This window comes from Pelobates fuscus, chromosome 2 (genome assembly GCF_036172605.1).
Source record: "Pelobates fuscus isolate aPelFus1 chromosome 2, aPelFus1.pri, whole genome shotgun sequence".
Taxonomy (NCBI): Eukaryota; Metazoa; Chordata; class Amphibia; order Anura; family Pelobatidae; genus Pelobates; species Pelobates fuscus.
This window is the reverse complement of record NC_086318.1, coordinates 348,662,818-348,688,036: the sequence shown is the minus strand read 5'-3', so window position 1 is coordinate 348,688,036 and position 25,219 is coordinate 348,662,818.

The window sequence follows — 25,219 nt, the reverse complement described above, 5'->3', positions numbered from 1 at the left end:
GGCTAAATAGTGTTTTTATCGATGGGGCTTGCAGGAGCTCCACATCAGCACGTCTGGTTGCTTGCTCGGCTAGCCACGCCCCCCCTTGTTATGTTTTAACCCCTTAAGGACCAAACTTCTGGAATAAAAGGGAATCATGACATGTCACATATGTCATGTGTCCTTAAGGGGTTAAATAACATTTTAGTGCCAATCAAACAATCAATACTTGCTTAAAATATTGAAACAAAAATTGAGCCCACTCTTGTCCAAATGATCTATTTCTATTTTAACTCATGGAGATCTCTAAATGCTGAAATTTGACTTTCTTCAGTTTATTGCCTGACAACTGTAACTATGAGCAAGATCAGCAAACTCAAATAGTGCACTAAACAATGTCTGCCAATTTTTACTTTTGTCATTAACAGTTGCGAATGTAGACATCTGTGCATCAGTTCAAACACTTGTTCCCATATAAATTCTCCATTCAGGCCAACAAAATGATGAACGTAGTGAAGCATAGGAAACCTTTAAGTGATTTGTAGTATTATGAAATTTTGATGAAACTAGTGCCTTTGTTGCCATAATTGTTCTTTCATCCATTAACATTTTGCATAAATAAACAGGAATGCCTGTAAAGAATCACTTTACTTTAACATTTTGAGAAGCATCCTTCTAGTTTATCAGCCAAGACTATAATTAGGAATATTTTATATAGTCAATATTTAGTTTATTATTCAACAATGCAACTTTAAGATCTTCTCAGCAATATGCAACTTTATATTAAATTGAAACATCTTATTTATTTAGTTTTTTCAATACATTTTTTTATATAATGTATAATATATATATAATGTATAATATATATATATATATATATATATATATATATATATATATATATATATATATATATATATATATATATATATTTGTATTGCCATAAATTTACTTTCACTAGATATAACGATTAAAAAGAATGAACAGGTGTAAATTTACTAAACCAGGATTTGTGGTATGAATGTTTCCAATTCTGCTATTTTGAGATACAATTTGTTGTTCACAGATTAATTCTCTAAATTTACTGAATAAATCTCATCATTTTATTAAATTATTTGGAACAGTAGTTTTTATTTAGGGGAAGAGGAGAAATGAGACACAAGGTGGAGATGGAAGACTAATACTGTGAAAAGGAGATATATTACGTATTAGAGGATAATAGGTGTTATTTTCTCTCTGAAAAAATTTAATTTGAAATTATAAATAGCAAAGTTTTTTCCTGCCAATAACTTTCTTCGATCACATAGTCATTTCTACATGATAATGCATGCTCTCGCTTCGTTTTTGCATATTTCCAACTGTATGTGCATTGTTTACTAATTTATGCACATGAGTAGATTACAGACATTGCTGGTACTGGATTTCAAGTTTTTTAGGCTTTTTTTTAATTCTTTTGTTACTGAGGAAAGTGATTTTTATCACACTTTTGAAGTTGGTTTCTCCTTTTTTTGATAAAAGGATGAACTCTTCTACAATTCTCATTTTAGTGAATAACTATGAAAATCTAAATTTTAAAGATAAACAAAGATTAGTTTTTCCTGGCTATAACCAAAGCAGCATCACAATAGGATAATCTTGCCCACTTGGTTGTTTAGGACAGGAATTAAATAATAAATAGAAGTTCTCCCTCCCAAGGTCTCCAGTCTTTTTTCCCTGCCCTCTAGGCCAGGCCTGCACAACCTGGGCCCCCCCTGGCTATCTGTTTCATTTAAAAAATATGGGTGTTGGGTGAGGAGCCTGGGCTTCATTGTGGCAGCACGCATCTCGAGAGTGCTCCTCAGCTACTAATCGAATCTTGGCAGATTACCTATCTGGTGTGATCACTTACAACACCCTTTGGGAATTACCTGAAGCCTGAACCCAGCGAGGTGTCTTGGATGACCCCACGAAGCACTACCTGCTTGATTCACCTCAAACCCAAACGAGGCTTAATGCATGCATCTGGCGGGAGAGGTGGCCGCTCTCCGGCTCTGTTTAACACAGCCCCTTCTTGCTGCCCCGTTCTCCCCCACTCTGGGCCGGCGGGTTATCCTGGTCCCCACTGGGTTAAATTGCAAATCTCCTGTGAGGCTGAAAGGATGCTTCAACTTGCCGGCATTATCAAATAAATTGTGCCAACATGGACACAGCCACCACTAACTCACACAGCTTATCCAGACCACAGCCAGGCACTGTCAAAAGTATCCTGCAGAAGCTCAATCAGATGTGTGAATGCTTCTGTGCAGCCCTGGAAGAAAGGGCTCAAACATCACCTTGCACCAGGGGACTTACCTCTACTCTGCTGAGCCGAGTCATGGCCTCCACAGCCCAACCAGCTGCCTGGCATGGCTTGATAGGGCTCCCTGCATGGGTTCCTAGATGGTTGATGAAGATGAAGACACAGGAGGCTGCAGGGTCGGCGGGCAATGTCCCAACGCTGTGTTACCTCACCCCAAAACTAGGCAGGCAAATTCACTAACTCCCGAAGCGTCCCACAAAGCTCAGTGACCTGTCACTCATGTACCCAGCTACACTGCAGGTGGGGGAAAGCTCTTGGGAAGTACCACTACCTAGGCACAGCAGAAGGAATCCATCATTTAGGCTGTCAGTGTCACTGATACTCATACCATGCTGCCAACTCATCTGTCTCTTTCCTGACCATGCTAAGCAATCTCCATGCACTGTTTTTTTGTTTGTTTGTTTGTTTTTATTTGTTAGCCTCTTTCATATGAGCACTGGCTATTGTTGTGTCCTTGGGCCCAGTGGTATTTACATATTGTGAAGTTTAACTATAGTTCTATACCTAAACATGTTTTTGTCTATCACTTTGCTTTACCTACAGAACTATATATATAGAACTATGACTATAAGTGCAGCAACTGGGTCCTGGGTCCTTCTTCTAACCTGAAAAATCATTGCCTGCCCTTTACTTCCATGTTTTTTGACATCACCAAAATGTTGCCGTAATGATTGGGAGACTGAACTAGTTTTTCATATGGGTCCTCACAAATTTGCATCTCGCCAACAGGCATATTCGATCTTCGATTGGTTCTGTTTGTTTTTTATTCTGTGGTCAATTGTGACATTTCTACAGACGATGACAGACTTTCCTATAAGCTTAGATTTACTTATATAAGCAGCTGACTTTTTGCATAGTATACTCTGAGTCTCACAATTGGATGCAACTAGCATTTGGCTTTCTTTTTTTCCATTGGAGTATTAGTTAAGGTATGTGTTTCTTCTGGTCTTTTTTACTATGATTCTATAACCTATTATTTCCTATCTAGTTTGTAACTTTTTCCTGAACTTTTTTTTTTAATTTTAGCTGCCCATATGTCAGAATCTAGGTCATGCAGTGGGTCCCCAACTAAGCATTCGAGGTAAGCTTTATTAGACTTCCTAGCCAGAAAAAAAAATAGAACAAATTCAGACTGTGATATTGGGACTTGCATTTGTTGCAGCTTCCCAGAATATGTGTCCTCAGAAAAATCTGCAAGCAGAGAAGTCACGCTAAAAAACAAAATTGTGTGGTGTGAAAATCTTGCAAAATAAAGAATCAATTACCTAGCAAAATAAAGAATCAAATATGTATGCAAATGGTATAGGTTCAGTCTGTAATGGCACACGTGAGCGAAAACTAGTTTGTGACCTGAACAGGAGTTTACCGAAGGTCAAGCTATCAAGTTTTCCTAAGCTTTTGTCTATTCTCAGAGTTCTCATATTCACAACTTTTTTACATTAACCTTGTTATATAATCCTGGCTTTCAAGCAGAGAACATATCCTGTCACTTCCCGGTTGCAGCTAAACTCAAGAAGCAGCAATAGGTGAGAGCATCTTAGCAATAGCTCAGGGCATGTTAGTGTATGACCCACCTAAGAGGTTTGCCTTGACATGGCAGGTGGGCTTACATCTAATGGCCATTGGAGGGAAACTAAAAACCTCAATTTATATAAATGTGCACAGTGATTTGGAATAATGCGCAAGTAACTTTTTTTTGTTTTTGTTTTATTGCATGTATTGGGGCTGATGTGTACTATTGTCATTGCTGCCACCCAGCAGTAGTGGAAGTTTGAGCATAGGACTTTTATTTGTGTATTTGTATTAACCTATCCCATGTGTTCCCTATTAAGGTTTAATAAGTATGTAAGAGGTTCAAAAAAATACTCCTCTCTGTCTCATTAGAGCTTTTCTTTTGCCTTCAGCTGAAGCAAGCAAAGTGAATTGTTAGTGTAGGGCCCACTTAAGAGGTTTGCCTTGACGTGGCAGGTGGGCTTACATCTAATGACCATTGGAGTGAAACTAAAAACCTCAATTTATATAAATATGCACAGGGATTTGTAATAGTCCACAAGTAACTTTTATTCTTTGGTTTTATTGTATGTATCATGGTTGATGTGTACTCTGGTCATTGCTCTTGCACAGGAGTAGTGGGGATTTGAGCGCAGGACTTAGTTTTGTGTATAGGTCAGAGCATCTGCCTTGCAAAGGCTTCTCATTGAGCTGAATTGTGAATTCTGTAATTGGACAGCCACAGAAAGTTTGTACTCTGGAACAAGGAGAAAGCTTGTAATTGCTTCAGACAAGAGGTATGTAGCTTTTACAAGCTGTTTGAAAATATATTGTCATGGGTCTGACAGGGAAGGTGTGCTAACCAGTGCAACAACCTCTATAGGGTGGAGCCCAGAATGCAAAGAAACCAATATATACACAAGTCAAGCAAAAATATAAGTGTATTGTTATTTACAAGGAAGACAGTTCAATAAAAAAACAAATACAGATAACTGAATGTAGGAGAAGGGCCTCTGGAAGGCAGGGGAGGCCTCTGGATACAGGGAACCCAGGAAGACCTCTGGATACAGGAAATGCATGAAAGGCCTCTGGATACAGAGGAATAAAAGGACCAGACCATCACAGACCATCAATATTAACATTAATTAACTGGCAAACCGAAAGGGGTGATGCTCAACTACATAGGGAGAAGATAATTGTAAAGTAAGGCCAGCTGGGAACATAGAGAGATCTAAGTCTGGGTGCAGCAATCTCCAATAGCACCACAGACAGGTAGTGGTACTGTGAGGTACTTTACCAGACTGAGAGTAAACCAAATCTTGACATATATGCTCAATTAAAAACAAACGCATAATTAAATGCATGCATGTTTTCATTTGGGGTATATCTATTATATAGCGATTTTCATTTGTCCCTTTAAAGCAAATAATATTACTACCTAACATTCAGGGGCAAGTGCCTCCCATCTCCTGAGATAGCCCCAGTGGGTACCCACACAATATATACAAATATTTATATTTTCTCCCCTTCTTTAGTAGTGTGGCTGAGTGACACTGAATTAACAGTGGGAGACTATATGAGAATGTCCAAGAGGGACATAAATCACTTAATGCCTGTATTTTATTGCAAGACATAATCTTTATCTGATAGCACACAATAGCTGTAGAAATTAGTGAAATGTCTAACCTCTGGAATTAAAAAAAACTATAATGTAAATAATAGAAAATAGATTTTTTTTTTAAACTAAAGACTATCTGCAAGGAATCTATTAACCTATGCACCCTTGCCCTTCCATTTACTATGAGGTTAATAGAAGATTGATTTGGTGAGGTGGCAAATCAACACAGTCAAGCTCTTTTTTAATATAAGATTCTTAAGTTACCACAGCGGGAAGCCCTCAACTGAAACGTCTACTTGAAGAACCAGCATGGCTCAGTTGGTTAAAATGTGGGTTTTTGTCGATAATATAAGTCATTTTCTAATGTATCACTTTCTCATATATAAGTTTGCAACTCATTGGACATCAGATACATACTACAAACTCTAGATTCATGTTAGAGAATAATGGCAAATGTTCTAATGGCTTTCCCCTTTTTGGAGTAGAGATTACCAAGTCCACTGAGAAAGGGACCACATGATCTGTCTCTCCTGTCCATAGTGCACTATTGACTGCCACATTAAAGGGTTTGTGCACCAGTTCCCAGAGGTACACCTATTAATGAGTACCCCCAATGGTGTGGTTACTCACACATGTGGGGTTGATTGTGGATTGCTTTGTCTTGTTTTGTTTTTGTTTTGTTCACTTCCTCTTGATTGCAAACTTGTTTATCTGAGTCCTCTTGTTAACACTTGCAGTAATTTGCAGTGTTTTTTAAACTGCTTTCTGTTATTTTTAACATTATAATTTTAGACTACTGCAGGAAAAGTTGGCTCTGGACTTGTGCATTGTGAGATAATATTTTTCACAAATAAAGATTTTTCAGGATTTTTTAGGGTGCCCTCAGTTTGTCTGGCTTGGCAGAATTTTGGTACTGAAAAATTGATTAGTGGAACTTAATCAGACAAACCAAAAGGGAAAGAAAATGGGTAATTCAGTGTCCTGTAACTATATACATAATCTAAATAGTATGTATATATTGTGCAGGGCACTAATAGGAACATTTCCTGACTGTCCCCCAGCCAGTAGCAGCTCTAGACTTTGTGACACCTTAATTGAAAAACTCAAACATGAGGCCCCCACCAACAACATTAGTGAAAAACAAAATAGGGTGTTTTTTAGGAGAAGTAGACATATAGAAGGGCATGCTTGCAGCGTTAAATACAGAGACTTCCACTGTTGCGGCTTCCTTGTGCCGCTGCGTTGTGAGTTCCCTGACTGTAGTTATGGCATAATTTGCAATAAACAAATTGAGTTAGCAATTATGCTAATTGTTTATACACGATTGCGGGGTATGGTTGTATAGCCTGGCAGTTGTGTATATATAAGTGTAGGCTGAAGGGGTTATTGGAAACAAAAATTAAAATTTTGGTTATACTTTTAAAAAATCATTTGCCAAATAATAAAGTTACAGATAAGAGAACAGTGTCATATATATTATCCCTACATATTCTATAATTCTTTACATACATATCATATATGTGTTTCCCAATGTATTGTATATGTATGTATGTATATAATATATATGTTGCTTGCCACTTTACCTATGTATAGCCCTTACCATACCACCTTTACATATAAACTAATGCACAAATACATATACACACACGAATACATGCACATGCATACATACTAACACACTGATTCACAGAGACACGAATATTGACTAATACAGACATATAGTTACAATGTGGGTTTGGCTGTGTGTGTTTCTGAGTGTGTCTGGCATTGTCTACCTGTGTGTGTCTGACAGTGAGTATCCTTGTATGTGAATGTATGTTTCTGTGAGCATGTCTATGTTTGTGCCTGGGACCATATGTTTGTGAGGTAACTGTTTGCAGTGTTTTGTATATATGGTGGGCTGTCTGTGACCTTTGTGTACTGTGTTTATGGTGGGCATGGTTGGAGGAGTCTTACCTGGTGTAAAAAAAGAGAAGGCGTATACCGCGCTTATTGTTTTAAATGTAAAATATACAAAATTACATACATATGTTCTTGGATATTCCAATTAATCGTGACCTCAAAGAGAAATAGAAATACAAGGATAATAGCGCAATACAGCAAATGTTGTTTAAAAGATAGATGATAAGTAACTAAGTACAGTCCACTCACATGAAATAGAGCTATAACAGAGCTCTACTGTAAAGCGCTTGGACGGTACAATCCCCGTCTTTGGATTTGTGGTGGTTGCCGCAGATGTTTTCAAGGTGCCATATGTATAGTTGGTATAAAAAGAAAAGATAGCAGCAATATGGTGAAGTAAGTCCAAATGGTAAAAATAAATAATAAATAGTAATGTACTTACACTTTCCAGAGCATGTAACCTGCTCTAGTGTAAACAGCTTAGGTGGTATGATCCCCACCAAGGATATACAGGATACCAGGAAATGAAGATTATAAGTCTAGAAAGTAACTTAAAAGTATACTTTAATATAAACAAACTAAACAATGAAATCTAAAATATAGATATAAAATATAGTCCCACTTAACGCGTTTCGCCTAATAGGCTTCTTCAGTGTGGTGTGAAGTTCAAACAGTCCGTTTATATATCTTCATTTACATATCTTCATCCCGGCCTGAATTGGAACATCGCATCACTTCCGGTGCGACACGGATGTCGCGCCATTTCCGGTCTGACGCATGCGTGTCAGCACAAAGCCGAAACCCGGAAGTCATCTCACCAGGAAATCATCTATTCATCAATGAAGATATATAAACGGACTGTTTGAACTTCACACCACACTTCTGAAGAAGCCTATTAGGCGAAACGCGTTAAGTGGGACTATATTTTATATCTATATTTTAGATTTCATTGTTTAGTTTGTTTATATTAAAGTATACTTTTAAAGGACCACTCTAGTGCCAGGAAAACATACTCGTTTTCCTGGCACTAGAGTGCCCTGAGGGTGCCCCCACCCTCAGGGACCCACTCCCGCCGGGCTCTGGGGGGAGGAAGGGGTTAAACTTACCTCTTTCTCCAGCGCCGGGCGGGGAGCTCTACTCCTCCTCCTCTTCTTCCTCGCGACGTCATCGGCTGAATGCGCATGCGCGGCAGGAGCCGCGCTCGCATTCAGCCGGTCGCATAGGAAAGCATTCATAATGCTTTCCTATGGACGCTTGCGTGCTCTCACTGTGATTTTCACAGTGAGAAGCACGCAAGCGCCTCTAGCGGCTGTCAGTGAGACAGCCACTAGAGGCTCTGGAGGCTGGCTTAACCCTCAGAATAAACATAGCAGTTTCTCTGAAACTGCTATGTTTATAAAAAAAAGGGTAAAAGCTAGCTGGACCTGGCACCCAGACCACTTCATTAAGCTGAAGTGGTCTGGGTGCCTAGAGTGGTCCTTTAAGTTACTTTCTAGACTTATAATCTTCATTTCCTGGTATCCTGTATATCCTTGGTGGGGATCATACCACCTAAGCTGTTTACACTAGAGCAGGTTACATGCTCTGGAAAGTGTAAGTACATTACTATTTATTATTTATTTTTACCATTTGGACTTACTTCACCATATTGCTGCCATCTTTTCTTTTTATACCAACTATACATATGGCACCTTGAAAACATCTGCGGCAACCACCACAAATCCAAAGACGGGGATTGTACCGTCCAAGCGCTTTACAGTAGAGCTCTGTTATAGCTCTATTTCATGTGAGTGGACTGTACTTAGTTACTTATCATCTATCTTTTAAACAACATTTGCTGTATTGCGCTATTATCCTTTTATTTCTATTTCTCTTTGAGGTCACGATTAATTGGAATATCCAAGAACATATGTATGTATTTTTGTATATTTTACATTTAAAACAATAAGCGCAGTATACGCCTTCTCTTTTTCTACTATTCACTCACAAGGTTGGGGAATCCTTGTTCTGTATACTGCTGCCTGGTTACAATAGTGAGCGCCTATTACCCTTCCTTTTTGCTTACCTGGTGTAAGACTGCAATAAAAAGAAACTCGATACTTTGTGCTAGACTATGTGGATTTAGTCATTTACAGACTGGTTTATATGGGACTCTTGTAAGAAACAGGCTAAATATGTATTTATCTTATACATATATGTATTATCTAATTGATGGGTTTACAAAATACACCATTTCTTGCTTTAATGTTACCCTTGGGTGCGTCCTCCTCAGCCACCAGATTTATCATCTTAACTCAGAAGATGGCAGCAGTGCCATTCAGGTTTGAAGTATTACCTCAGAGACTTTCCTTATCAGCTTTTTGCGATCGCGATGTGGGAACTTACCTGGCAGCCCTTCTTACATAAATCAATGCCATATCCATAGAAATTGTAGAGAATATCCAGGATAGTTTTACAGGGCCAAATCATGTCGCCTGTTGAAAGAGGTGACCTTGCTCGGGTCCCAGGTGTGCGGTTCCTAAAATGGCTGCCATATACATGTCCACTGATAGGAGACGCGGAAGGTATTAAACTGATATGAACATTTACTAAACTCACCACTCCGAGTGCTGTTATTTATTTAATTTTTTTGTGGTGAGGCTTTACAGGACAGAGTGCTTCTCCACGGGACATGTTAACTCACGGGCAGCTGGCTCATCAAGGAACCAGAGCAGCTTGAACGAGGTGACCTTGCTCGGGTCCCAGGTGTGCGGTTCCTAAAATGGCTGCCATATACACGTCCACTGATAGGAGACGCGGAAGGTATTAAACTGATGAACAATACTCCACTCCTATCAGTAGGTCCGTCCCATTGTGATTTATGCCCCCCACCCACCGCGCAGGGATGGGGGCCGGGGGGGAGGAAAGTAGGTCCCCCCCATTGTGATTTATGGCCCCCACCCACCGCGCAGGGGTGGGGGCCGAGGGGGGGAGGACAGTAGGTCCCCCCATTGTGATTTATGGCCCCCACCCACCACGCAGGGGTTGGGGAGGACAGTAGCTCCCCCAGTGTGTATCATGGGCTTTGAGGACAGGTGTCAATCCATACCTGCCAAGTGACCCTATGTAGGGGGAACAGTCCCTATTCTGCTCTGTGTCAGTGTGTACCAGGGGTTTTGAGGACAGGTGTCAATCCATATCTGCCAAGTGACCCTATGTAGGAGGAACAGTCCCTATTCTGCTCTGTGTCAGTGTGTATCAGGGATCATTAGGATAGGTGTCAATCCATATCTGCCAAGTGACCCTATGTAGGAGGAACAGTCCCTATTCTGCTCTGTGTCAGTGTGTATCAGGGATCATTAGGATAGGTGTCAATCCATATCTGCCAAGTGACCCTATGTAGGGGGAACAGTCCCTATTCTGCTCTGTGTGAGGAGGAGGAACGGGAAATGAGTAGCTCGGCATCCAACCTTGTGCAAATGGGGTCTTTCATGCTGTCGTGCCTGTTGAGGGACCCTCGTATAAAAAGGCTGAAGGAGAACAACCTGTGCTGGGTGTCCACACTACTAGACCGCCGGTCTCTATTCTGCTCTGTGTCAGTGTGTATCAGGGGTTTTGAGGACAGGTGTCAATCCATATCTGCCAAGTGACCCTATGTAGGAGGAACAGTCCCTATTCTGCTCTGTTTCAGTGTGTATCAGGGGTTTTGAGGACAGGTGTCAATCCATATCTGCCAAGTGACCCTATGTAGGAGGAACAGTCCCTATTCTGCTCTGTGTCAGTGTGTATCAGGGATTTGACTATCTTTATTCAGATTCAAAAATTACAATTCCAGGAAAAATTTAACATTTACAAGAACAGGTTATGCACATCATAGAAACAACTTGAACCTCTTTAAAGCCACAAACTTAAGACAAAAAATACGTACACACAATGTGTAAGGGTTTGAAAGAATATTCTGAATCCTTACATGTTTACTTTATCGTTTGTTTGATTTTTGTGAACCATATATAAACTACAAGCAGCGTGAAAACTATAAAAACTCAAGTGGCCATGCTGATCAAATTAAATAGTATGTTTTACACAGAGTATAAGGGTGATGTCACAGCACAATGGGAATTTAACAGGGGAAGAGGTGAAAGTCATCCTCCCCCTCCCACGACCCCGCCATATATGCCAAGTGACCCTATGTAGGGGTAACAGTCTCTATTCTGCTCTGTGTCAGTGTGTATCATGGTCTCTGAGGACGGGGAACAGTCTCTATTCTGCTCTGTGTCAGTGTGTATCAGGGGCTTTGAGGACAGGTGTCAATGTTAGGTGATTTCTGCCCTTTATGGATTAAAAGCAGACTCTGCATCAACTGTGTAATTTTCCATGGGAGTTTTGCCATGGATCCCCCTCCGGCATGCCACAGTCCAGGTGTTAGTCCCCTTGAAACAACTTTTCCATCACTTTTGTGGCCAGAAAGAGTCCCTGTTGGTTTTCAAATTCGCCTGCCTATTGAAGTCAATGGCGGTTCGCGAACATTTGCGGAAGTTTGCGTTCGCCGTTCGCGAACCGAAAATTTCAGGTTCGCGACAACACTTATCACAACGTGTACATTTGGCTCAGTCCTTAAGGGGTTAAAGAGCTGCCTCTGCCCCCAGCACTCAATCATCTTTTTTTCATCAATCAACTCTCACCTCTCATAAACTCTTTTGAACAGGACCCTCAACCCCATCTATTCCTGTGTATCCATCTCGTCTGGTTACACATACTTGACTGATTTTCCACCCATTGCACAGTGTTGCAGAATTGGCGCTATATAAATATTAATACTAATAAAGATAACAAAGTTCTGCAATAAGTGCCTAATAGTGATGTCGAATTTCGGCAAATGTTCGCGTACCCGCGAACCGCCATAGACTTCAATAGGCAGTCGAATTTTAAAACCCACAAGTTGTTTCAAGGGGACTAACACCTGGACTGTGGCATGCAAACTCCGATCCGCGGCTGCATCTTGCAGCCGCTTAGTAGATAACTCCCTAATACCGTGGGAATTAGGGAGTTATCTACTAAAAGGCTGAAAGACCTAAATTGGTCTTTCAGCCACATTTACTAATACTAAGTAAAGATTACTTAGTATTAGTAAATTCTGCCCCTACTCGCTATACTGCGAGTAGGGGCATGTCTAGTAAGCAGTGAGCAGCCAGTGGCTGCTCACTGTAAAAAAAAAACACAAAAAAAAAAACCTATTGGCTCCCACGCCTGTGCGACGGGTGGGGGCCATAAATTACAATGGGGGGGAAGACCTCCTGTCCTCCCCCTGGCCCCCACCCCTGGGCAGCGTGTGGGAGCCATAAAGATAATGAGGGGGGAGGACCTACTGTCCTCCCCCCGGCCCCCACCCCTGGGCGGCGGGTGGGAGCCATAAAAATAATGAGCGGGGGACCTAGTGTCCTCCCCCTCCGCCCCACCCCTGCGCGGTGGGTGGGGGCCATAAAAATAATGAGGGGGAGGGACCTACTGTCCTCCCCGCTGGCCCCCACCCCTGCGCTGTGGGTGGGGGCCATAAATCACAATGGGGGGACCTAATGTCCTCCCCCCTGGCCCCCAACCCTGAGCGGCGGGTAGGGGCCCTAAATACTAAAAGGGGGGGGACCTAAGGTCCTCCCCCCTGGCCCCCACCCCTGAGCAGCGGGTGGGGGCCCTAAGTACTAAAAAGGGGGGGCTAAGGTCCTCCCCCCTGGCCCCCACCCCTGAGCCGCGGGTGGGGGCCCTAAATACGAAAAAGGCGGGGGGACCTAATGTCCTCCCCCCTGGCCCCCAACCCGGAGCCGCGCGTGGGGGCCCTAAAAAAAAAGTCCCACCCCCCAGGTGACTAGGGGTCTCCAAACCCGTAGTCACCCCCTCCCCTCCCCCCCAAAAAAAAAACCTATCTACCCCCCTCACCCTAAAAATAATGAGGGGGGGACCTTTAACTAAGTACCTGTAAACAAAAATTTTTTACTTACCATTCGATGTTTTCTTTCTTCTAAATCTTCTTTTTTCAGCCCCAAAAAAGCCAAATAAAAAACCATAGTAACCGACGCAATTAAAAAAAAAAAAAAAAAAACGAGCGCAAAAAAAAATAATCCATGTTCACCCGGCGAGGGCTCCGCGCAGTCTGAGCTCTGCAGTGCGGGGGAAGGCTTATAAAGCCTTGCCCCGCCCTGAAATTAAGCTGCTCAGGGGTGGGGGCCAGGGGGGAGGACTGTGGCAAACCTAGCCACTTCTGGACTATAATATGGGAAGGTTGTCTGTAGGCTGTACTGTGTGCTATGTATATTTTGCTCTGTGTGTATTGTGCTATAGTGATTCGCATGCTGGCAGCCGTAAGCTACCAGCATACAAGTACTTCGTTCGGTGAACAGCGGCTATCTGGGCTGTTCGCCAGACGAATACGGGCCCCCCTGATAGATCACACACTTAGGGTCGTGTGGCGCTTGTTAACCGATTGCAACAATGTTGCAATCGGTAATTATAGGCTCTCCTGGGTGGCCGTCGTTCGACTACCGACCATGCGGCGGTCGGCCATCTTGGATAGTCTATTCTGCAGCGGTGTTTGGTCATCGAGCGCCTGGAACTAAAAATGGCTACTCGATGATGCGAACACCGCTGCACTTCCAGGCCGTTCGGGAGCCCGGTTTTCGGTAGAATCATTCCCCTAAATACAATCGACAGATTGAGGGGAACTTCTATACAGAACAGTATTTGTTGCGGCGTTCGGTCATTTCAGCTGGGATCTGAGCGGTATTCTCACAAAAGGTGCGCTCAGACCCCAGCTATCTACCGAACGTCCGGTTACCTCAATGTACCGAATATTGTCTAAAATATGTATTTTAAAGTAAATTGTCGGTTTTGCTGCACGAGGGGATAATCCACTTAATCGTCCATTTTAGTGGGAGTATCCCTCTCGTGCAGCAATGCCTGTTGGGAGATTTACAATGCCTGATGGGAGAAATCCCCTGAATTATCTGTAAGGAAACCCCTTGCATGGGGAACTGCTTAAATATGCAAGCTTGTGAATAAAGCGAGTGAGTTGACTCCCAAACTGTGTTTCGTCCGGTTATTGGGAGGATTTGGGGACTTGCATTACTTTTCAGCGCTGACTGTGGATTTACCTGTGAAACCAGCGGAGATTGTGGATTCTAATACTGCCCTCCGCTACAAGGACCTTAGGTCCCCCCCCTTTTTAGTATTTATGGCCCCCACCTGCCGCTCAGGGGTGGGGGCCAGGGGGGAGGACCTTAGGTCCCCTCCTTATTAGTATTTAGGGCCCCTACCCGCCGCTCAGGGGTGGGGGCCAGGTGGGAGGACCTTAGGTCCCCCCCTTTTTAGTATTTAGGGCCCCCACCCGCCACTCAGGGGTGGGTGCCAGGGGGGAGGACCTTAGGTCCCCCCTTATTAGTATTTAGGGCCCCCAACCACTGCTCAGGGGTGGGGCCCAGGTGGGAGGACCTTAGGTCTCCCCCTTTTTAGTATTTAGGGCCCCCACCCGCCACTCAGGAGTGGGGACCAGGGGGGAGGACCTTAGGTCCCTCCTTCTTTGTATTTAGGGCCCCCACCCACCACTCAGGGGTGGGGGCCGGGGGGGACAGAAGTTCCCCCCCTATTGCTTTTTTTAGGGCCCCCACCCACCGCTCAGGGGTGGGGGCCGGGGGAAGGACAGTAGGTCCCCCCCCATATCATTGAGTAAACTTTGAAACCCCCCCCCGCCCACACCCCCGAGCGGTGAGTGGGGGCGTTGTCAAAGTTTACTCAATGATATGGAATAGGGGCGGACCGAACATCGCATATGTTCGCCCGCCGTGGCGAACACGAACAAGCGATTTTCGCCAGGAACTATTCGCCAGTGAACTGTTCGGGACAACTCTAGTGCCTAATACAAAGAGATTTATAATCAAGAAGATTGGAGTCTAACGTATATTTGTATATACAATCACAATCCTTTTTTAACTGAGTATAAGTTCTGTTCATTATTTAGGCTCTATATGCATCATTGCAGTCACTATTTTAATACATGTTAAATTGTGTATAAAAAGAAATAATTGATGTCACTGCATAACAAATGATTTCCAGGAGAAGGTATTTACATAATTTTACTACATTGTTAACACTGGTTGGACTATTTGCACTATTTTACCGTTTGCTAATCAGCACTTGATTCTATGATTGCATTTTTTGTCAATGTCATCTTCCTGTGATATGTGATCCTTCTCTTACTGTTTATTGCACCAAGGACACTAATGCAGTATGGCTTGGAAAACACCATCAAATGGTTAAATCATTACCTGGTGTAAGACTGCAATAAAAAGAAACTCAGTACTTTGTGCTAGACTGTGTGGATTTAGTCATTTACTGACTGGTTTATATGGGACTCTTGTAAGAAGCAGGCTAAAGATGTATTTATCTTATACATATGTGTTATCTAATTGATGGGTTTATGAAATACACCATCTCTTGCCTTAATGTTACCCTAGGGTGCGTCCTCCTTAGCCACCAGATTTATCATCTTAACTCAGAAGATGGCAGCAGTGCCATTCAGGTTTGAAGTATTACCTCAGAGACTTTCCTTATCGGCTTTTGCATGATGTTGCAGTATTTGCTTTGTTTCAGAATGTACTTATGATAAATACTGGCGTTTCCACCGTTATAGCCTGCTGATACATGCACATTGTGTTTATAGAGTTGAAAACATATTTGTCAATTTCTCTATATAATTTATATACCCTCTATGTAATAATCCTAGGGAACTAAGTCCACTAATATTTGCAGTGTTTACGTTAGTCTATTTCTACTATGTCTTTAGAAAAAAAAGAGAGGAAAATTCAGCGCTTTGATATACTAATACAGTTCTAACAGGTAGCTCAACTCCTAAGTCTGCTGTCTTTCTTCTCTGGGAAATAAAAATGTGGAAAACCAGGGGGAGTGGATGTAGCACCTTTAATGTCCTTTGTGGTATGAGGAATGACATACAATAAAATAAAATACATTAAAATACTGTAGATTATAGTGTAGCATGTCTTAAGTGTATTGAGGAAAAAATGCACATACACTTTTTCAGTTTAAATATTTAAGACATACTACACTATCATCCCCTGTATTTTCGACTATTTATTTTGTCATTGCACACAAGTACATTAAAGGTGCTACATCCATTCCCCCTGGTATTCTACTATATCTTTGTTCACAAATTTGAACTATTACTTAAGTAATTCACTTGGAGTGAGTGTTGTAATGGTACCTGTGCTCTGCATTCATACATTATGGTGTCAAATCTGTTGCTGGACACTACCTTATTGCTAATTTTTATTCTGACGTACCTGTACTTCATACCATCAACACAGGCTCTTGTGTTAGTCTGTCATCAACACATGTACATTCTAAGTTCTCAGGAATGACATAAGTCAATGAACAGACAGTGGTAACTATATAAATTCCTCACATACCTAAATGCATTGCCCTGTTTTGATTACTTGGTATTCTCTATACGATGTTCCTGATTCTCGGTAGTCTGTTGTATCTGACCGGCCTATATTTTTTATTATTTTTTCTGGCTCCCCTTGATGCAGACTGGCCAATCATATGTACAATATCTGCATACCCTTACCTTGGCTTGTTTCTGACCTCTCTCTTGTAATTTTCTATTTTACTTCACTGTAGGCAAAACATGAAGCATGGCATGCTCAAGTGCCGGTTATACACATCTATCCAGTTTTGCTGCCTTGATTGGATCGCAATGGATTCAATCTGGGTTGCTACTGAATCCACTAATATAACATGCACTGTTCTATGCACGTAAAATAAAAAATGACTTGTTGAAATTGTGTGAATGAAAGCAGGATCTGAGAAAAAGTGCGGTTAAATGCAAACTTTAATTGCAGTTAATATGAGTCAATATTTTAACTCCTATTAAAGTCTGCATTTAACTCAATTTTGAAGTATTTAGATCCCTTTTTTTCTCCTTGGATACCACTGAGGGGGTTGACCACCTCAAAAATATTGGTGCACCAGTGGGGTGACACGTGAATTATATTGAGAGCAGTTCCTATACCTGTGGAATACGATATATATTGTTGAAATTTTAAAGTCCTGTAGTTGCAACCAATAACTTTATTTGCATCTGAAAACATTATTCATTATTCTCTACATGTATGTGTGGCTGTATGTGTGCGTGTATGTGTGTGTCTGCGGTGCGTTTGGACCGCTGACGGTCCTGAACCGTCATAACGGTCTAGGGCTACTTACCTGATCGCCGTCGATCCCACGGCGGCGATCAGTGCTCCACCCGGTCCAGGGAGACTGCCTGTCTGCCCGGGCAGTCCCCCCTCGGCAGATCTGGACCCCACGGCCATGTGATCACTCGATCACATGACCGCAATAGGGGTCCATGTGTCTGCCTGCAGGGGGACTGTCTGTGCTGACAGGCAGTCTCCCTGCAAGTGAAAAATAAAAAAATAAAGTTAAAAAAATAAAGCAATCAGTGTAAAAACATAATAATATGTATATATATATATATATATATATATATATATATATATGATATATATACATGTATTATATCTATATATAATATATGTATATGTATCATATATATAATGTCATATTAAGTGTATTTTTATATTTATATATACGTATATTAATATAAAATACACTTATATTTAAATTACACACAAATATATACAATATATATATATATATATATATATATATATATATATATAATTACTATATATATGGTATATATATTATTATAAAATACAAATAATAGGTTAATAAAAATAAATAACAAAAAATGTAAATAATTTTTAATAATTATAAAAAAAAAAAATATATATATATATGCAATTTTATTCTAACAGTATTTTGATATTTATATATATATATATTTATATCAAAATACACTTAGAATGTAATGATATATATATATATATATATATATATATATAAATAAATAAATAAAAACAATATGAAATATACATATGTCCATATACATAATTACATAAATAATTTCATAAATATACACGTAGACGTCAAATATATAAATATGTATATATATTAAAATTCTACGTGCGTATTTATGTAATATTTTTACCTAATTAAGTAATTTTAATGATTGCAATTTGAGGGACCTGCCTGCCAACCCAGGCCGAAAGGCCAGATAATTTAATTTGCTAGCACTGTGTTTAACCCTGTAACTTTCTATGACACCCTAAAACCTGTACATGGGGGTACTGTTTTACTCTGGAGACTTCGCTGAACACAAATATTAGTGTTTCAAAACAGTAAAACATATCACAGCGATGATATTGTCAGTGAAACTGAAGTTTTTTGCATTTTTCACACACAAACTAATATTAGTATTAGTATACACTAATATTTTGTGTTCAGCGAAGTCTCCTGAGTATAACAGTACCCCACATGTAGAGGTTTTATAGTGTTTGTGAAAGTTACAGGGTCAAATATAAGGCTTGATTTTACTTTTTTTTTTTATTGAAATTTGTCGGATTGGTTAGGTTGCCTTTGAGAGCGTATGGTAGCCAAGGAATGAGAATTAGCCCCATGATGGCATACCATTTGCAAAAGAAGACAACCCAAGGTATTGCAAATGGGGTATGTTCCGTCTTTTTTAGTAGCCACTTAGTCACAAACACCGGCCAAAGTTAGTGTTTCTTGCATTTTTAACACACAAACAAATATAAATGCTAACTTTGGCCAGTGTTTGTGACTAGGTGGCTACTAAAAAAAACTGGACATACCCAATTTCGAATACCCTGGGTTGTCTACTTTAAAAAAATATGTACATGTTAGGTGTGTTTCGGGAATTTATGACAGATAACGGTGTTACAAGGTCACTATTGATACATTTAAAATATATATATATTGAAACAGCAATTTCCTACTTGTATTTATAGGCCTATAACTTGAAAAAAAAAAGCAATAAAGCATGTAAACACTGGGTGTTTTTAAACTCGGGACAAAATTTTGAATCTATTTAGCATTTTTTTTCATTAGCTTTTGTAGATAAGTAAAAGATTTTTCAAGTAAAAGTCCAAAAACATGTTTTTTTTTAATTTTTCACCATATTTTATTATTTTTTTTAAATACAATATATGACATAATACAAATAATGGTATGTAAAGAAAACCCATTTTGTCCTGAAAAAAACAATATATAACTTGTATGGGAACCGTAAATGAGAGAGCGGAAAATCACAGCTAAACACAAACACCACAAAAGTGTTAAAACTGCTCTGGTCCTTAACGTACAAACATCGCAAAAACAGGCCGGTCCTTAAAGGGTTAACCAACAAGAAGGAGTGAGCTCACAGAACTTTAAAATAAACAAAAGTGCTGCTTTACTCTAACCAGATGTGTAACAACTTACATCAACGTTTCTTCCCCATAACCGGGAATAGTCCAGCAATGAGTGTGAAACATTGACTGAATGCTGCTGCATGTCTGATTTAAATCAATGTATTTTTTTTTTAGTCCTCTATCATATGAGTGCACTCTTTGTTGGATATAGTTTTACACAAGGGCATGAAAGACTCAGAGAAAGGAAGGTTTATCCACTAGACTTGTAATTTTTGATAATAAAAATCTAAATTGCAAAAATCCGGCTACAATAGCCAAGCTACCCATATAAGTTGTAAAAAATGAAAAAATCTGCTATTTTAGGCTAAATTACGCTATTTAAATTTTCACTTTCTAAAATTAAAAATATAGTGAATAACCCTTTGACGAATGTGAAACCCGAGTTACAAATCATTAAAATCTCACTTTTTCACAAAAGCGTATCAATTAAACTGTTAATGGCTCCCAACTGATTCATCTGCTGCAACTGTCATTAAAAAAACAAACAAAAAAAAAACACAACACACTAAAACAACACACAAGTCTTCATTGCACACTATTCTACCAATCTACTTCCCCTACCTTTTGTGTCCCTTTACCCTACTCCCTCTAGCATGTAAGCAGGGCCCTCAACCTCTCTGTTTCTGTGCGTCAAACTTGTCTGGTTACAATTACATGTCAGTCCACCCATTGTAAAATGCTACGGAATTTGTTGGCGCCATAGAAATATAATAATAATAATATATGTGTAATTTCCAAACGTGTATTATGTATGCATATATGTCTATTAACATATGAGTATTATACTGATGTTTGTATATATATATTCTAAACATAATTTATAAAATTACGCTTGTGATATATATATATATATATATATATATATATATATATATATATATACACATACATATCCAAGTAAATACCGGCACTCCAGGAATTTTTCAATCTTTACAATTTTCTTTATTCAATACAGGACATCAATGTTTCAGCTCCTCATGGAGCTTTCATCAGGATAACAAAGCTATTAAAATAAGAAGGCTTATATAGGAGATATCTTAATTAAGGTACTCACCAATCCAGGTGATTCTCATCCGTTCCTGCTGCCGGGCGCGCTCCGATCGCTTTCATAGAAGTGAATTCACTTCCGGGTGCCTAGCCCACGTGACTAGACCAGAGGGATTCGATTGGCCGTGTGTGCCTCGTTTCAAGGCAACTAGAGACTCCAACGTCTCCTTAGTTGTTTCCATACTTACGGGCACCACTATGGGACAATTCTCATTAACCCTCCATTACGTCCTGTCCGTTTGGGTATTACCATAGCAACCGGGACGCGGCCGATCGGACAAAAAGGAGGAGGACCTAAAGGAAAATCAAAATAGAGAGAAAAAAAACGGAACAAAACATATTTCATTACCAAATGTGTCTTATCATAAAAATTAAAGTAATAAAAACCAACCTATAGACCTTATTAGAGGGAATTTTAAATCAATAAAAAATGTGAGAGCCATTATGAAATACTGCTTACTCTATTGTGCAATGGGGGGAGCTGTAACGCTTCCCCCAATTAGAAACCTAGTGATTGTTGTTAAGTAAGTGCCTAAAGATAGGTAATAAATGTGTGTCATGGTTCATAATATGAGAGCCCATGATATAAATGTCTAAAAGCCTGGTGTAAATTGATAAGCATATAAAAAAATATCAAAATAGTGAGAACGTTATTAGTGTCAATAATTATATATGAGCCGACCTAATGCTATTATTAGCAGTCAACTAGAAGTGTAAGTGCACTAAGTGAAACTTCTATTGAGGTATCAGTTGAGAAAATAATTGTTTGCCAGATATATGCTAAGCTATATCTGGGTATATTATTATAAAAATGTAATCCCTTTATTCACATCTCTCCTGAAATCCTTTAGATTCATAAGTACCAAAAAAAATTTAAATATTAATCAATAAAACATAATAATTAAAATCAACAGTACTAAATTACAGATTTACGGACAGGGTCCATCTATTATAATGAACCAATCCCAAAATATAATATCATCATGGGTCGCTCCTTTCTATAGAGAACTGGATATAGGAGATCACAGGAACATTGTAAAGGAGCATTTCTCATTCAAGCCCCTGGGTGAGAGGGTATTAAGCTGTGTAATCCAGTACGTCTCTCTCTGTAATAAAAGTCTACCCCGGTCTCCCCCTCGAACTGGGATCGGGACGTGATCGATTGCCACACACCTTAAGGAAGCAAGTGGATGTGCTGACTCAAGAAAATGTCGGGCCACAGGCTTGTCCGACTTGCCATCTCGGTAGGCTAGACGGATACTCGATCTGTGGCCCCTAATTCTCTCACAAAGTGCCGTCTCTGTCTTACCAACATAATTAAGACCACAAGGGCAAGTCAATTTGTAGATAACAAATTCACTCCGACAGTGAATTCGATGTTGGATTCGATATATCTTGCCCGTGTGAGGATGGCTAAAGGTTTTGGAAGGGATAATATGTCCACATGTGACACATCCCAAACACCTTACGCATCCCGCATTCTTGGTGTCTTTTAGTGTCGGCTTGTAGCAGTGTATTGGATCTGTTTTGACTAACATATCCTTTAAGTTCCTGTTTCTTCGGAAACAAAACAACGGTTTCTGGCGGAGACTTTTAGGGAGAGAAGGAACCAATGTGATTATATTCCAATTCTTCTGAACAGATGCAGTTAAATCTGTACTGGCTGTGTTGAAGAGCATTGGAAAAATGGGTCTCGAGTTTTTTCACCCCGAGTCTCAAAGGTCAGATGAGTTCTTCTAGCTTTCTTATGAGCTTCTTCAAGTATAGTCCGGGGATATCCTCTGGTTTGGAATCTTTTGTACATAGTTTCTAGTTGGAGGTCACATTGACTACTCTGAGAATTATTACGAAACACCCTCAAAAATTAGGAGAAAGGTAATGACGTTTTTAAATGCCTGGGATGAAAGCTCTCAAAGTGTAAAATGGTGTTACGGTCCGTTGGTTTGGTAAAAAGTTTATACTCCAATTTTTGATTGATGACCATGATTTCTACGTCCAAAAATTGGACACTGTATTCATCAATGTTGCACTTCCTTGGATACATGCATTAAAGATACTCCAGACCTCTTGAACCGGTTGAACCAGGTGGGAACTTTCAACGGTGTCCTAATAACCATGGACGTTGGTAGTCTGTACACCATCATCCCACATGAAGAAGGGGTACAGGCTATGCGGGATTTACTTACCCATTCATCGAGTTACCATGGGCCATCCATTGAATATGTCTTGAAATTGCTAGACATAGCTCTACAGAACAACTACTTCCGCTTTGAAACTTCTTGGTATTTACAGATAGCGGGGACCTCTATGGGAGCAGCCATGGCTCCAATGTATGCGAACGCCTATATGTACCAATATGAGTTGAAGTATATTTTACAACATTATGACGCACAAATCATCACATACTTCAGATTTATTGATGATATTTTAATTTTATGGAATGGTTCTAAGGATGATGCAGCACAATTCATACGAAATCTAAATGATTTACCCACACCGGTCAAGATGACCTGCAACATTGATGAATACAGTGTCCAATTTTTGGACGTAGAAATCATGGTCATCAATCAAAAATTGGAGTATAAACTTTTTACCAAACCAACGGACCGTAACACCATTTTACACTTTGAGAGCTTTCATCCCAGGCATTTAAAAACGTCATTACCTTTAGATGCATAATACTCCCACAAATCACAAAGATAGAGCAAAACTATATACATAATTTTTTAATTCAATCAGTCATTTTAAATAAAAAGCAGATAGACAGATAGATATAGAGTGTCTGGCGTGGGCTGCTCTGCTGTGCCTTATTCAGGGCCGGATTAACATAGGGGCTGATGGATCTGCAGCTCCAAGCCCAGTCCCATTGGAATAGGCCCACTGTTTAAAAAAAATAAAAATAATAATTATTATTTTTATTATTTTTTTTTACACACTACTCTACTACACCACTACTTACTGTTTACACCTGGTTGGTATTTTATTCGCAGAGCCAGTATTTGAAGCTGCCTGGCCGGTGCCGATATTGCAGTCATACTGGCAATACAAATGCTTGTATTTTTCTTAGTATAAACAGAGATTACAACGCAATACCAGCACTGGCCAGTAAGGGTCGCTGTTTGTGGAGAAAGGCAGGGATAGGAAGTTCCAGCATATCCCTCCCTGCCTATCTCTACTCACTGATGCACAGGGGAGCAGCTACCCCGCACAGAGAGTCCAGACAGCAACTCCCACCCTGCAGAGACAGCCTATACGTCAGGGAAGTAAAGGATGGGGGGGGGAGGCTGCAAGGAGACATGGGGACACAGACACTAAGGGACATTGGGAGACATGGGGACATAGAGACACACGGGGACACAGTGTCCCCATGTCTCCCAGTGTCCCCATGTCTCCCAGCCAGTGGCCCTGGTGTCTCAGTGTCCCCATGTCTCCCAGTTTCTAGTTTCCCAGTGTCTCAGTGCCCTGCAGAAACAGCCTACAGGTCAGGGAAGTAAAGGATGGGGGGGAAAGCTTCAAGGAGACATGGGGACACAGACACTAAGGGACATTGGGAGACATGGGAACATAGAGACACATGGGGACACAGTGTCCCCATGTCTCCCAGTGTCCCCATGTCTCCCAGCCAGTGGCCATGGTCTCTCAGTGTCCCCATGTCTCCCAGTGCCTCCTAGTCTCCCAGTATCTCAGTGCCCCCATGTCTCCAAGTGTCTCAATGTCCCCATGTCTCCCAGCCAGTGTCCCTAGTGTCTGTGTCCGTAGTGTCTGTGCTCCTGGTGTCTCAGTGTCCCCATGTCTCCTAGTGCCCCCATGTCTCAATGTCCCCATGCCCCCCAGCCAGTGTCTCTAATGTCTGTGTCCCTAGTGTCTGTGTCCCCATGTCTTCAAGTGTCCCCTATTTTCCCAGTGTCTTCATGTGTCCCAGCCAGTGCGCCCTAGTCTCTCAGTGTCCCTGGTGTCTCCGTGTCCCCAGGTCTACCCATGTTCCTAGTGTCCTAGTGACATGGGGACCCTGGGAGACATGGAGACATAGACACATGGGAATACGTGGGAAAACAGGGAGACATAGGACATTGAGACACTGTGATACATAGGGTCACTGGGAGACCTGGGAACACGGCACCAGAGGACAATGTGAGACATGGGGCACTGAGACACTGATACATATGGACACTAAAACCTGGGGTAATCGACACATGGGGACACTGAGTCATGAGTGCACTGGGAGACATGGGGACACTGGGACAGTGGGAGACTTGAGACACTGAGAGCAATCCATCTATACAGCATAAGCAAACCAAGTAGCTTTTGGGTGATTTTACAGCATTTTTTCTTATGTTACTCCTTGTGATTTACATAATGTGATGTCACCCATACATAACTAATTATGCAAATTAGCAAGGCCGGTAGGCTTTTGGCAACCCTAACTACTTTTCACATACTCTTGCTTAAGTATGGAAACTTAAGAGG